The sequence below is a fragment of the Macaca thibetana genome, chromosome 12, assembly GCF_024542745.1.
Source record: "Macaca thibetana thibetana isolate TM-01 chromosome 12, ASM2454274v1, whole genome shotgun sequence".
NCBI classification, from domain to species: Eukaryota; Metazoa; Chordata; class Mammalia; order Primates; family Cercopithecidae; genus Macaca; species Macaca thibetana.
The window spans coordinates 76,225,536-76,240,433 of record NC_065589.1 but is presented as its reverse complement, the minus strand read 5'-3'; the positions used below and the strand labels follow the sequence as shown (position 1 = coordinate 76,240,433).

The 14,898-nt window shown below is 35.0% G+C and overlaps 1 protein-coding gene across 1 annotated transcript in view; it reads left to right on the top strand.

The window, feature by feature from the left end:
* The first annotated feature begins 288 nt into the window (after positions 1 to 288).
* Positions 289 to 14,898, top strand: part of XIRP2 (xin actin binding repeat containing 2) — a 595,003-nt gene continuing 580,393 nt past the window's right edge. The window contains exon 1 of the mRNA XM_050752814.1: positions 289 to 303. The gene's annotated coding sequence lies outside the window, so the exon portion shown is untranslated. The remainder of the gene's footprint in view (positions 304 to 14,898) is intronic.

The following is a 14,898-nucleotide window of genomic DNA, read 5'->3' as shown; positions in this document are numbered from 1 at the left end:
TTCTCCTCAAGTGAAAAGAAGAGTTCTTTTGGAGCTGCAAGCTGCACTGACTGGGGTTGGGGGAGGTGTGTCGCAAGCAGTCCCTTAGCTGTGCTGGCTGGTTTCTTACTAGGTCACATGCCTCCCAAGTCCACTGGCTCCAAGCCCAGAACAGCAATAGGTCTTGCCAAGGAATTGCAGTCCTTGTGGTCTAGATGGCCTTTTAAGTTTATTTAGGACCTCATAGCACATTAGCCTTTGCTGGTGAGGCATGAGAAGACTCAAGTTCTGACCACAGGGATGGGCAATTCCCCACTGGCTCATGTAAGTTCTCCCTTGAAGGGTATGGGCTGAGTTCTTCCCAGTGTTGCTTTCTGCTGTGACAGGGCAACACTGAGTTCGAATGCAAAGTCCCAGAATTGCTGAGCTCTCCCTTCCCCAAGCACACAGAGTCTGCCTCCACATGTAGCTACTATTGGGGGATGAGGGAAGAGTTGTGTCAGTAAGTCAAAACTGTCTTTCCTGTTCCCCTCAGTGCCTCTTTTAGTAATAGGAAGTTAAACCAGGTATTGTAAATCACCTGATTTTTGGCTCTTATGAAGGTGCTTTTCTGTGCAGATAGCTGTTAAGTTTGAAGTTTAAGGAAGACAATCAGTGGAAGCTTCCATTCAGTAGCTCCACCTCTCTCCAGAAAAATACTCTATTTAAGTAATTTAAGCAGAAGATCAGGAGCATGGTGAAAATTTTGCTTTTACAAAAGTCACTCAAAAAGATGTATAGAGCAGTGGTTCTCTAATTTTACTGTGTGTTAGAATCTCCTGTAGATCTTCTTGAAACCAGGTTGCAAGACACCCTCTCCCCCAAAGCTTCTGGTTCTAAGTCTGAGGCAGAGCCTGATAATTTGCATTTCTAACAAGTTCCCCAGTGATACTGATACTGCTGGTCTGAGGATCATGCTTTAAAAAATCACGGATATAGAGGATAAGTATACCAAGGGAAAAAAACCAGTCAAAGTAACAAGACCAATTAACTAGTGTGAAAGCAATAAAATCCATGAACAAGGTGAAAACAAAAGCAGTAACAACAAAATTAGATTCAGTTGATTTATGTTGTTAGTAAAAAGACAATTTAAAACATCTATGGTAGATATATATTCCTAATTGATTATTGGGGGATGAGGGAAGAGTTGTGTCAGTAAGTCAAAACTGTCTTTCCTGTTCCCCTCAGTGCCTCTTTTAGTAATAGGAAGTTAAACCAGGTATTGTAAATCACCTGATTTTTGGCTCTTATGAAGGTGCTTTTCTGTGCAGATAGCTGTTAAGTTTGAAGTTTAAGGAAGACAATCAGTGGAAGCTTCCATTCAGTAGCTCCACCTCTCTCCAGAAAAATACTCTATTTAAGTAATTTAAGCAGAAGATCAGGAGCATGGTGAAAATTTTGCTTTTACAAAAGTCACTCAAAAAGATGTATAGAGCAGTGGTTCTCTAATTTTACTGTGTGTTAGAATCTCCTGTAGATCTTCTTGAAACCAGGTTGCAAGACACCCTCTCCCCCAAAGCTTCTGGTTCTAAGTCTGAGGCAGAGCCTGATAATTTGCATTTCTAACAAGTTCCCCAGTGATACTGATACTGCTGGTCTGAGGATCATGCTTTAAAAAATCACGGATATAGAGGATAAGTATACCAAGGGAAAAAAACCAGTCAAAGTAACAAGACCAATTAACTAGTGTGAAAGCAATAAAATCCATGAACAAGGTGAAAACAAAAGCAGTAACAACAAAATTAGATTCAGTTGATTTATGTTGTTAGTAAAAAGACAATTTAAAACATCTATGGTAGATATATATTCCTAATTGATTATTGGGATTCCCCCTTTTTTCTCCCTTTTATTTTTCTTAGTTCCCTTTGTTATTCTCTAGCCTATCATCATGTAAAATGAAGAACCTAGGTAGAGGTCCAGGAGAAAATGAAGTTCAAATATACAAGAGAAATGGAAGAGACTACTAAATAATTATTGTGGTTCAGTTTTAATGCTTCTGTATTTTATGGTGCCACTGTTTTTACATTTTTTGGAGTGGGGGGGCATCATAAATTTAGGTGTTGAACGCCTCTGACATCTTAATCTGGCTTTGAGTAAATGATTTGAGAAAAGAAAAAAAAAATCAAATAATTTGGGAGTAGATAAAGCATGTCTGCCAGGTAATAGAACATGAAAAGGGCAAGAATGAAAGCTGAAACACCAAAAGAATTTTTAGCTAAGATGATTTATCACTAGCAAGTATGGATCAGAATGGAATTTAGGCATTTATGCCACATATTCTCATAGCACCTTGTTGACATTGTTTTATAGAACTTTTGTCTGATCTGTATATCTTGTATTCAAAATAAAATGCCCACCATGAGGTGGTGATAAAATCTTAGATAATCGTGAAAATGCAGTTGGTGTGATTGAAATAGCAATTTATCATTGATACTAAAAATATAGAACTGTATTTTTCATTTTATAAAACAGAATTATATATAAAACTAAACATTGAATGAAAAGGTTCAGTGTCCTCATAGGATCTAGCTAAACATAAAATATTTAGAGGCATGTATCTTAAAGAGCATTGCAATAGCAAAACCTGAAATACAAATGTGTGTATCTTTATACCACTTATTCTGTTGCCCAAAGTTGTCATTAAAATAATTTTTGTTTACCTCTTCTCTGTACATTCTAAGTGAATAAAATGATTGAAAGTATTTTGTGCAAGTACAATCTGCATTGTCTTATTGAAGGATGGCCTTTTCAAAACATCACAGCTTGAGTGTGTGGCATATTGTAATGTACTCATAATTAGCTTGCTAGTGTAAAAAAAATAATAGAATATACCTAAGAGCTGAATATGGAGTTTTGTCAAGATTTTGTACCTACATCAGATGTCTTAACTTCTGGGAATGTGCTGCTTGTCTTACAGATTTATAATGCAATCTTCTATTTTTAGTTCTTGAATAATGTGAAAAGCCATCAAGTTACTTTAAAAAGAGTTTTGCCTTTTCTTTTTACAGCAGCTGCTGTAATCATTGTCATGAATGTACAAGAATATAGCTGAAAAGACTACTTCATGATCAAGAATAACTAAATCAAAAAGGTGTTATTGGGGAAATTAAATAAGAAAATGAAAAAAAATCTTTTTGAAAGTCAATGAAATCTATCTTTTCAACATTTATTCTGGAATGTATATACTATACTATGTGGTGAAATATTGATTTTTATCTTGGCATTTTCTCTTTTCTCAGCTATTATGATTTTACTAAAAATATATATGAGAACAATAAAAAGCCTGTAGCTGATGAGCTGAAATTGTAAGGCACTGAGAAAACAACAACCACATTTCTTCTTGAAACAGATAGCATAGCAGTGAACAAACACATTCCCTTATTTGCTGGATTCTGGATAATAGTACACCACAGATGGCCTGGCGCGGTGGCTCACGCCTGTAATCCCAGCACTTTGGGAGGCTGAGGCAGGCGGATCACAAGGTCAGGAGATTGAGACCATCCTGGCCAACATAGTGAAACTCCATCTCTACTAAAAATACAAAAATTAGCTGGGTATGGTTGTGGGAGCCTGTAATCCCCGCTATTCAGGAGGCTGAGGCAGGAGAATGGCTTGAACCCGGAAGGCAGAGGTTGCAGTGAGCTGAGATCGTGCCACTGCACTCTAACCTGGTGACAGAGCAAGACTCTGTCTCAAAAAACAAAACAAAAAAAGTACACCACAGACTTATTTTGATGAAAACAGATGTGGAAGGACTTGGCCCATTTCTCAAGGTCTCTCAATGAAGAGATTAGTTTTAGTTACCTTGAATCATTATGAAAGAAAGAGACAAAAATATAGAGTGGTTTCCAGATACAGAATCGTGATCAAACAATGAAGCAAATGGGTAAACTACCTCTTGTGTGTCTTTTTTTTAACAATTGTAACCACAATTTAGGTGGAGTGCACCCTTAAACTGTGCCATAGAATTTGTCTTATCTGTTAGAAGCATAGTCATCCGTTTAGTTTTTACCTTGTACAAGATCATGTTCAGTAACATTCACTTTCCACAAAATGTTTCAGGGAAGAATTTTACCATTGATACTATCAATTACGTCTAAAATAACAATCATAAGAAAATGAAGGTGTACTTTGTAAAGAATAACTTCAATGTACTTTAGAACAGAAAATCCGTGGATTAGAAAAAAGCATTAACATGGTACATTAAATATATCTATGTGACCATCAGCATCAAAATAGAAAAAAATGACATTTCTGGGTAAATTTGACACAATATGTGGCACACAGTTTATATTTAGTCAAATCTCCTGAAGGTAAAAAATAGCCAAAATCTTGAATGACATTTTCTGCAGTTAGTTGTACTCATGTGTTTTGAGATGAGAGAACGGATTTTAGATCTCATTTTATAAAATTGTATGTACATATTAAGATATATTTAAGGGCATTTAATGTAATACTTTCTGTTATTTTGGGAGAATGGAGGAATAGGATAATATAGAATTTCTGTTTCCTATATGCAATCATGTTATAAAATTAGTGATCAGAGTCAAAAATATTGAGCATTGCACATATCCTCAGAGTTTATATCATCTCCTCATTTTACATATGAGATGGCAAAACTGTGTTTTAATCCTGGGTACATATCTCATTCATGATAATAAGATTTATAATAGGCCACCTTTTATTGAGTATTATGTTTTGTTTGCTTTATACTTTCTGACTTTTTTACAGATGAGTCATTTGGAAGGAACAAGGAAATTCAGTAACCTGCACATGTTTATACAACCATTTCATGTCTGGGCTGGACTCTTTGACCCTGGGCCCATGTGACAAATGTCAGTTTATTCCATCATACCTTGGCTCTTCTCGTGGTGATGTCTTTATACAGAAAGCAGAAAGATGATCAGACATTTTCCATGTTTACGTAGATGTGCTGTCTAAAGAAGAATTTGAAAGTAAGAGAAACTGTGAGGTTGGCAAATTTTTACTTTATAGTTCTGATCTCTACCTTCTATGGCCATTTCAAACCATATTTTCTGCAATTTTTTTCTCCTGTAGTCATCCTGGTCCCATATGGAGGCTCTGGTGACCCAGGCTCCTTGACTTCATGGTGTCATCATGGTGAAATCTCTTGGCAATAACATTTAAGGCTTCCCTTTTATGGCTCCAAAAGAATGACTTCCTTCTTTAATTTCACCTTTTCTATGACAAGAGACTGTGGGGATGGCACTCCAGTTTCTCCAAAGCGATAGTTGACAAATTAATCTTCACACAAAGGCTCATATCTGTTACAGCTTTCCACAGGTATATTTATTCAACAGAGAAATGAGTTATTTTAAAAATGGGGTAATCTTTTGATGACAGGCTCCATGAGACCATTGCAAGTATTTAAGGGAAAGATTTGCGAGGAGGGGACATATTTATCAGAAACCTCCGATCTCAGTCCATTAGCAAGGAAAGCTGATTTTGTTGTAGGTATTTACTTGTTTGTTTGGTGTTTTGTTCCTAAACTGGTCTTGAGATCATTTTCATAAGACTGTTTATAAATTCCAGCCCTACTCTGAATGAGAATCCAAGGGATGTGGTTGTAGATGTTTATAATGCATTTCACTGGCTTATTCTTAGTTCCTAAATGTCTGACCTATAACCAAGTGTCCCTCTCACAGGAAACTTGTTTATACTGGAAGACGCCCTTGTGATTCTTATTTGATCTGTGTTCAGTTTATTCCTACCGTAACAGCCCCTCTCTAGGACAGCCCTTGACTGGAAAGGAAGTGAGGTGTCAGTCAGGTGAGACACAGAGGAGACAACTCAACAAAACACATGAAATAACAGAAGCAGTTTATTTCTTACAGATTCCATAGAGAAGAGGGCAGCACCCTTCACAGAGCCAATGGGAAGGGGGAGCTCTTCAGCACATGCACACTTAACCAATGGATGTAGGGTAAGAGAGAGGTGGTGGGGGTACTCTGTGAGCCTGGATCTTTACTGGGGTCCAGAGTATTGCCTAGGTGAGTTTCCTGTGGGGGTTTCTAATTCGTGAGTTTAGAGCAAGCTCCTATGAGTTCTGTGGAGTCACACTGTGACTGAGAAATGGTTACTGTAGCATATCTGGGCAGTCCATGTATGAGATGGGGATAAGTGTGACAAATTCAAGTAGCTCGTATCTAGTTACGACATAAGGAGGCGGTCACCAGGAGGTGGTTGTATAAGACAAATGTCTGTACCAACCACATTGAAAATCTGGGAGGAGGTAAAGAACTGGAAACCTTGTCAAGAGCAACTGATCACTGCTTCTGGGATAGAAAAGGTAAACCTATATTGAAAATGGGTGTCAAGGCAACATACAATTATGAGAATTTACTACAAAAGCTATTGTTTATTTTTAATATTAATGGCAAATCAATCTTATATACAATATTGTTTCCAAAGCAAATGATGATCAAAAGCAAAGTGTCTTAAGATAACAAGCAGCAGGTTAAAGTTGTTTAAATATGCATTTGATATTGTAGTATATTGAAATATATAATAAGATCTTTTACTTGTAGCTGTATCTGTCAAATAGGTCAAAAGTAGAACAGCAAAAGAACACCATTTCCATTACCATCAATTGAGAAAGATAAGATGTGATTGGAAGGAAATAGGGCTGTATTTTAATTTTAAGGAAGTAGCCCTGTGGAATAAGGATGAAAATTCTTTCTCTTTTGTTTTTATAGTTGACATTTTTAATTGCATAGTCTCATATATTGATTTGTTTAACAACCTACAATTTATTACACATAATAATCTGGAGATAAAAATACTGTCATTACAAACCAGGTGACTGAAATTAGGCTGTCATGGTTAATGTCTACATTGAAGAAAAGACATAAACATAATTCTGGAGAAACATAATTCTCCAAAATATAAATTCTGGAGTAGTCTGCAAGAAACTGATTCTCAGTTACAGGTGCTCTATCCAAGAAAATTTAAAGCAGACTCTCTGGTCATGGACCTCAACACAGATTTTTTTTTTTTTTTTTTTTAAATGTTTCCAAGTTGATCGTAATGGGATGTCATGGTTGTCAAACTGGTCTAGAATTTTTTTAGATAGGATATGTAGAAGGATTGACTGAGAGCTGGAACTTACTGCTTGGTAACTATTTTCAGATATTTTCCTAGTCCTTGACATATGGGAGGATTGTGTGTTGAATTGAATCAAGGCTAATTGACACTTCAGTCAACAAAATAGGAATAGAGACATTCAAGATCATGATTTTACCTTATTCCTTTTCCCTGCTTGAGTGAATCCTGAAGCATTGTGTGAAAAAAGAGGTGCCATAAGAATGCCTAGAATTCCAAATTAACTCACAAAATGTTAACCATCTATTCACTTTCGCATGCCTGAAAAATAAACCTTCATAATGTTCAACCTCTGAGATTTAGGTGTCTTTCTTTTTTTGCTAATGCGACATTAACAGTCTATCCTGACATGGCTCCAGGTGTCCTTAACTCTCTTCCTCCAAATTTTTTCTTTTCTGCAATTATAAGACACTGGCTTTCTTATCTCCAAGAGCAATCTGTCAGTTTTTACACTGTAAGTTCCATGAGAGAAAGGAGATTTTCTTTTTACTTTTTTGTTACGTTTCTTTGTTTCAGTTAAATAACCCAAATATTGGGGCAGAAGTGGATCTCACTAAATATTTTTGAATGAATAAATCTTTTTTGCCTCTCCTTTCATATCCTCATGAATTGATCTCTTTCATTAGCATTTGAAATTGATATACTTCTTCTTTGACCCAAGCTGTTATGCCATTTCTTTCCTCCATTTATAGCTAGATGCAGATGTCAGGTCTTTATCTTTCACTATTTTTACAACCAATTAAAAACTGGCTCCCATCCTCTATCACTGTATTAAACTTTAAAGTGCGTATCAGTAATGACTTCCCTATCTCTAAAAACCATGGGCACATTGTTCAGTCGTGTCTTTTTTGGTCTTTACCAGCAGCAATCACTACTAACAGTCACCCTTGAAACATTCTCTAGATTTGACTGCCAGGGTACTAGCCTAGTTATCATCCTCATCCTCTGGAGGCAATCGTCTTCTTCATTTCCAGATTTCTTCTCTACCAGTCATTAAATGTCAGAATTCCTCAAGATTCACCTCCCAGCTTTCTTCTCTTTCCAGGTTGTATTCTCTCAATAGGAAATTCTTCTATAGCAATTGCTTCAAAATTCATTTTTCCAGCCTATATCTCTCCATGGAGCTCCATATTTATGTACTCAGTGATTTGCCCAATGTTTATTGAACTTTAGCTATGTGACAAATACTATCATAAGCACTGGAGATTCACAAAAATAAGACTGTTTTTATGGTGTCTAGAGTATTGTGGAAGAAACTGAAGCTTGTTTCAGCTGTGAATATTACATTCATGATATGATTACTTGTGTTATCCTTCCTTCATTGGATATAAGTGCCTCAAAAACAGATATTTGATTTAGAAACTCAGTGAATATTTGTTGAGTGAATGAATAACTGAATGAGTGAGTGCACAAACAGCTCATACTCCTATTTTATGTTAGAGACTAATTTTGTTTGGTTTTTGTGCCTCATCTATTGCATCCTTTATTTGCTATTCAATTATACAGATACATAAACTAAGAATACAAATAATTTTAAGTCCTACCCCAGTTCTAGAGTAATATATTCAAAGTATAAACCAAATAATATTCAGATATAAAAAAACATAAAGGCCAGCATTAATATTAAAGGTAAAAATTGTAGAGGGTCTTTTGATCCTTTTATTTGAGAATTCCAATGGGCTTTATGAATATTTTTAGTTGTCTCATTTCTGTAAGTGAAAACACTTATGTGGAAGTGACTACAAGAGGATTGAGGCTGAAATTTATGTGTTCCAACTGCACACAGCATAGCATGCCTCTAATGTATGTGAAATATCCTCTAAATGTTACTTCTACTTAGATACGAAAGACAAGAGTACTGGTTTTCAGAAGATTGGCATTTTCATGTTAAAATTGTGTTGCTGCCCCACACGTCCCGGTGAAGAGATGACCAAACAGGCTTTGTGTGAGCAATAGCTTTTTCATCACCTGGGTGCAGGCTGACTGAGTCCGAAAAAAGAATCAGCAAAGGGAGACAGGGGTGGGGCAGTTTTATAGGATTTGGGTAGGTAGTGGAAAATTAGTCAGAGGGGGTTGTTCTCTGGCAGGCAGTGGCGGGGGTCACAAGTTGCTCGGTGGGGGAGCTTCCTAGACTCATTGTCCAGGAGAAGAAATTTCACAAGGCAATGTCATCAGTTATGGCAGGAACTGGCCACTTTCATTTCTTTTGTGGTTCTTCAGTTGCCTCAGGCCATCTGTATATATACATGCAGGCTTGGGCTCAGGGGCCTGACAGTTGCAACTAATTAAAAGAATATGTGTCAGACTATGTTCCATTTTTGTGAACACAAAGACAGTACCACTACATGTGCTGTGTAGGTTTTGCACCTCAAAGAGCCATTTGGCCAAGAGGGCAAGTATGTGTTGAAATGTTCATTGAATATATGGGAAGGTGTCTGATTTCCAAAGTCTCACTAAATTTTAAGAGCTCCTCCTAAAGAGGAGATTTATCTTAGTCTCTGACCCTACAATTGACTTAAATGTCCCTGAAAGCCCTAATTATGTATCCAGCATATCTAGGGTTCCCCAAGGTATAGGAAAGCCAGTAATGAGAACTGCTGTATATGAGTACAGCTATTGTAACACACCATAGTCTAAATGATACCCATGAGTAGATTTTAAGGGCTCATGAAATTCCAAGAGAAAGCTGAGGCCTCCCTGGTGCCTGAAAATATGAACAGACATTATGGCCACAACGGGCCCTCTACCTGAGGATTCTTGACACACAGTCTGGGAAGTTTTTATGTCACCTGTGGTTTCTATGAATAAACATTTTTTATAAAGGGATTTAATAGTAAAATTTTTTGTTTTGGAGTGCTGTTAAAATAGTTATTTCAGACTCGATATGTAAACCTAGATTTACATGTACATCACATTGGCAATCTGGCTTATCTTGTCCTTAGAGTGTTCAGTCAGAGTTTGTATGTAACTTAAGAAAGGTGGAAATCAGTAAAGAAAACATTTTAACAACTCTAGTCAAAGAAATTGTTCTTAAAATTATTTAGCCTTGTACCAAAAACAAGAGATTGTCTGAAAATCAGTATCATTTACTCCTTATGAACTGGCATTTACCTTTTGAAGAACAGCTCAATTACATGAGGAAAAAATGTATTCTCTACAGAAAAAAATAAGGATAGTAATCAACTCAGAAGGCTGATTTTAAAGAATTTCAACAATTCAACATAATGATTCTCGAATGGTAACATTTGCCAATGATGATTATTATATATATTTTTTCTTATTTGGAAAGTAGTAGCACTTTTCTAAAAATTAAACCTTCCTATACAATTGTAAAACCACACACTCACATTCAATATGTTATACCATATACTACTTTGTCCATAAGCCTTTCACTAAAAAGTTTCTATTTACTTTTTGAAAGATGAAAAATTTTTAATATCTTCACAATGTTGCGCAACCATCACCACAATCAATTTAAATACATTTTCATCACTTCTAAAAGAAAGTCCATAGCCATTACCAGTCATTTCTTATTTCACTACAAATCCCACCCTGAGGCAATGGCTAATCTATTTTCTGTCTCTGTAATTTTGTATATTCTGGACATTTCATATGAATGGATTCGTGCAATATGGTCTTTTGTGATTGGTTTCTTTCCCTTAGTGTAACGTTTTCACGATTTAGCTATGTTGTAGTATGTATCAGTGCTTTATTTCTATTAATTGCCAAATAATATTCCACTGTATGGATATAACATATTTTATAGTTGATCAACATTTCAGTTGTTTGCACTTTTGGACTATTATGAATAATACTGCTATAAACTTTAGGGTACTCGTTTCTGTGTGGGTATATGTTTTATTTTTCTTGGGTATATACTTAGGACTAGAACAGCAGGGTAATATAGTAACTCTATATTCAACATATTCAGGCACTGCCAGATAGTTTTCCAAAGCATTTTACTATTTCACATTTCCACGAGCAGTGTATGAAGATTCCAATTTCTCCATATCCTCATGAACATTAGTTTTTATGTCTTTTTGTTATAACCATACTAGTAGTGTGCATTTTATAGTTACACATTTTATAGTTATTTTTACATGCATTTTATACATACAAAATAACTATACATTTTACAGTGGTTTTTAAATTTTATTTTATTTTTTATTTTTTGAGACTGAGTCTTGCTCTGTCGCCCAGGCTGGAGTGCAGTGGCGTCATCGCGGCTCACTGCAAGCTCCGCCTCCCAGGTTCACGCCATTCTCCTGCCTCAGCCTCCCCGAGTAGCTGGGATTACAGGCGCCCGCCCCCACACCCCGCTAATTTTTTGTGTATTTTAGTAGAGACAGTGTTTCACCAAGTTAGCCAGGATGGTCTCGATCTCCCGACCTGGTGATCCACCAGCCTCGGCCTCCCAAAGTGCTGGGATTACAAGTGTGAGTCACCGCACCTGGCCGTATTTTATAGTTTTTTTTTTTTTTTTTAAAGTGTGGCTAATTATTTTAGCTATTATAACTATAATTGTTTTATTTTCAGATTGTTCATTGGTAGTGTAGAGCAATATGATTTTTCTATATTCATCTTGCATTATGCTACTTCTCTGAACTCTGTTAGTTCTCATAGTGTTTTTAGTGGATTACTTGAGATTTTCTATATTCAAAACCATATCATCTGTAGTTAGTTTTCTTTCTTCTCAATATGGATTTATTTTATTTTATTGCCTAATTGCTCTGACTAGAACCTGCAGTAATATGTTGAATAAAATTGGCAAGAGCAGATATCCTTGTTTTTCCTGATGTTAGGGAGTAAGCATTCAATCTTATGCCATTAACTATGCTTTCAACTGTTTAGCTTTTTAAAAATCCATAGCTGCCCTATAAGGTTGAATAAGTTCCAGTCTATTTCCAGCTGGTTGAGAGTTTCTGTTATGAGAGTGTGTTCCTGTTGATTAAGTGTTTTTATTATGAAGGTTTTATCATGAAGGTTGAAGTGTTTTGTTAAATGCTTTTTCTGCATGTATTGAAATGATTATGCATTTTTAATCTTTTGTTCTATTGATAAGGTATGTTAATCGATTTTAGATATTCAATATTGTATTTCTGGGATAAATCCTATTTCTTCATAATGTATAATCCTTTTTATGTTGTTAGTTTTAATTTGCTAGTATTTCCTTGAGAATTTTGAGTGTATATTTGTAAAATATATTGATCTGTAATTTTCTTGTGATTGTTTTATCTGACTTTGATATGAGAGCTATACTGGCCTCACAGAATAAGCTGGGAAGTGTTTGCTCCTCACCTATGTTTTGAAAGTATTTGTGAAGACTTGGTAAAAATTTTTCTTTAAATGTTTGACATAATTTGCCAGTGAACCCATCTGGGTCTGAGCTTGTGTTTGGGAAGTTTCAAAATTATGGATTTAAACTCTTTAGATATTATAGGTCAATTCAGATTTTTAAATTCCTTCTTGCTTCAGTTTGCTTTCAATTTCTTCATTTCATCTATGTTAACTAAATTTTCAAAGAATTGTGTACCATTTTTCATTTAATTTTTTTGTATTTTTGTATGGTCAGTAATTATGCCTTCTCTTTCATTCCTCACTTTAGTAATCTGAATCTTCCTTTTTTCCCCCTTTGGTCAACTTAGTTAAGATTTGTAAATTTCTTTAAAAAAAAAAAAAAAAAAAAAAAAATTCTTTTCAAAGAGCAAACTTTGGTTTTCTTGATTTTCTTCATTGCTTTTCTAATCTCCTCTTCATCAGTTTTTGCTCTAATCTTTCTTTCCTTGCTTTGGTCTGAATTCGCTCACCTTTTCTTATTGTCATAAGGTAGAAACTTAGGATATTGTTTTGGGGCTCTTCTTTGTTTATAGTGTTGGAATTCATAGCTATAAATTTCTCACCACTGTTTTAGCTGCATTCTATGGTGTATGGTGTCTTCATTTTAATTCACCTCATATGTTTTCTAATTTGCCTTATAATTGGATAACTAGGTGTATTTTTTCTTTTTTTTGCTTATTATTGAATTTTCCCAAGGCTTTTTGTTATTGAATTTTAGTTTCACTCCATTCTTGTCAGGGCACTTACTTTGTTTGATTTCAATCCTTTTAAATTTAGTGAGGGTTGTCTTATGGCCTAACATGTAAATCTATGCTGGAGAATGTCCCATGTGCCCTTGAGAAAAATATGCACTGTGTTATGGGTATCTGGAATAATCTGTTGCTATCTCTTCAGCCTAATGGATTGGTAGTGTTCAGGTTTTCTCTTTCCTTATTGACCTTCTGCTTAGCTGTTGAAGGCATTATGGAAAGTGAACTATTGAAGTCTCTCCATTATTTTGAATTGTTTGTTTCTCCTTTTAGTTTTAAGTTTCTGTTTCATGTATTTGGGAGCTCTGTTGTTAGGTGCATATGTTTTAAAAATTGTTATATTTTCCTAATGGATTGTCCTTTTAAAAATTGTAAAATATTCTCTTTACCTTCAGTAAGGTTTTCTTGTTTAAAATCTATTTTTGCCTGACTTTTTGGTATATTAGCCCCTCCAGATTTCTTATGGTTGTTATGGAGTATCATTTTCCAGCCATTTACTTTCAATCTATTCGTATCTTTGAATCTAAAGTGTGTCACCTATAAACAACAGTAGTTGAGTAATGTTTTTATTTTGATTATAGTGTTCATTCCCTTCACATGTACCATAAATACTGATAAAGTTGGTATTAAATCTGTCATTGTACTGTCATTTTATGTGTCATGTCATTTTCATGTGTCTATTCCTCTTTTACTGTTTTTTAAATTAATTGAATATTTTCTAGTGTAACATTTAAATAGCTTCTAATGACTTTTTTACTCTTTTCTGAATTTTTTAGTAGCTACTCTAGAGCTTATTTATCTTAACTTATAAGAATGTATATCACATTTATACTAACAGTTTTAGTGAAACAGAAATGTTCCTTCTACACAGCTCTATTTTATCTTCTCCCTTGTTTTTCTATTAACATGTAACATACATCTATGTATGTTGCTAATGTAATGATATGTTGTTATAATTATTATTCTGTATAATTTTATGTCTATTAGGAATGCTGGGTATGATTTGATGATTTTATCCTACTTGGAGTTTGTTGAATTTCTTAGATATTTAGATTAATGTTTTTCATCAAATTTGGGCCTTTTTCAGTCATTTTTCTAGTATTTCCCCTTTCTAACTCGACTTTCCTTCTGGTACTCTCATTATGCATATGTTGGTGTTCTTAATGGTATCCCACATTTTTCTGAAGCTTTTTATATTTTTCTTCATTCTTTTTCTCTCTGTCCTTAAAATTGCACAATATCTATTGATTTAACTTCCCTGATTCCGTCATCTGCCAGTTCAAATATATTGCCGAGTTTCTCTAGTGAACTTCCCCTTTGGGTTGCTGTACTTTTCGATTTTAGCTTTTATATTTTTCTATCATATATATATATCTACTGATATTCTCTATTTGGTGTAACATTGTCTTCATATCTCCCTTTACTTTTTAAAGTCAGATTTTCTTTTATTTCTTTGAACAGAGTTATGATGACCACTTTGGAGTTTTTGTCAGTTAGCTATGACATCTAGGCCCTCTCCCAGTTTCTATTGCCAGCTTTTTTCACTGTGCATGAAGAAATACCTTCCTGTTTCTTTACATATGTCCTAGTTTTTTTCCTGAAAACTGGATATTGTATTAATATATTTGAACGCCTTGAGCTACTGAGAGTCCCTCTTTTATCTCTGGGATTC